Here is a 1,185-nt window from a genome sequence, read left to right on the forward strand (position 1 = left end):
ATTAGAGGTGTCTGTGAATTGCCGCCTGGTCCAGAAAGGTGGTTCCTCCATAAAGCATTCCTGGGACTGTCGGCCTTTGGAATACAAACTTTCCTAGGTGCCTCTGTCCACGTCAGCAACAAGACATGGCAGCACCTCAAACGCAGGCAACGCAGGTGAGCAGCTTCCACCAAGGAGACCCTGGAGAGGCATTTCAACAGCACATTTCTCATGGTGGTGGTTCTGGTGCAATCCTGTCTGCCCACAGCTGAGGGTGTGGCAGGGTGGGAGTGGTGCTGTCTGCCAGGCCTGGGGTCCTGGGGCTCCAGCTCACTCCTACTCCTTTCACAGGGCTGTCCTGAGGACCAGAGGTGTGCATGAAAAAACTCCAGAAAGGCATAAATTGCCGTGCAAGTGGAAGGCAGGACATTTTTACACTGGTAATAATCGTGAAGTCTTGTCTGCCCATCCTTAGCCAGCCCATTCGATGGATGTGAGGGGCCTCAGAGCCTTTCACTCACTCCTCATTCACTCACTCATTCATTTGCTCATGGTTTAGATATGCACTATCCAATGCGGTAGCCACTAGCCACACGTAGCTATTGAATGCTTGCAGTGTGCTAGCCATAAATGTAACGTACACACTGGATTTCAAAGACAGTACCAAAAAAATGTAAAGATCTCATTAATAATTTTTTAAAATATCAGTTATATGTTGAAATGATAGTATTTTGGATATATTGGGTTAAATAAAATATATTATGAAAATTAATTTTATCTATTTCTTTTTACTTTTTAAAAACATGACCACTAGAAAATTTAAACTTTCTTATGGGGTTTACATTATATTTCTATTGTACAGACCTGGTTTAATGATATTTATTCCTCCTGAAAGACAGGAGGTGTGAAACTAACTGATCTTGGATAAAAAGCAGATCCAGTCTGGCGTCTGCCCCATTTGACTAATATCAGGGAGGGAGTGAGGCTGGTCCACAAGTCCCCCAGGTAGGGACTGGGCACCCCAAACCATGAATGGAAGATTTAATTACAGGCCTCTCCTAAGGGATGGAGCACAATGTTTATGATTGATAAAGGCACTAAAGCTGTTCATTATTTATATTTGCTGATTTGTATTTTGGTGCCTCTCAAGAGTGTGAGAGTAGGAGCTGAATAAATTACCCAGTGGTCTGGGAATTCATGGAACCC

Source organism: Galeopterus variegatus, unplaced genomic scaffold (assembly GCF_000696425.1).
Source record: "Galeopterus variegatus unplaced genomic scaffold, G_variegatus-3.0.2 Scaffold3301, whole genome shotgun sequence".
NCBI classification, from domain to species: Eukaryota; Metazoa; Chordata; class Mammalia; order Dermoptera; family Cynocephalidae; genus Galeopterus; species Galeopterus variegatus.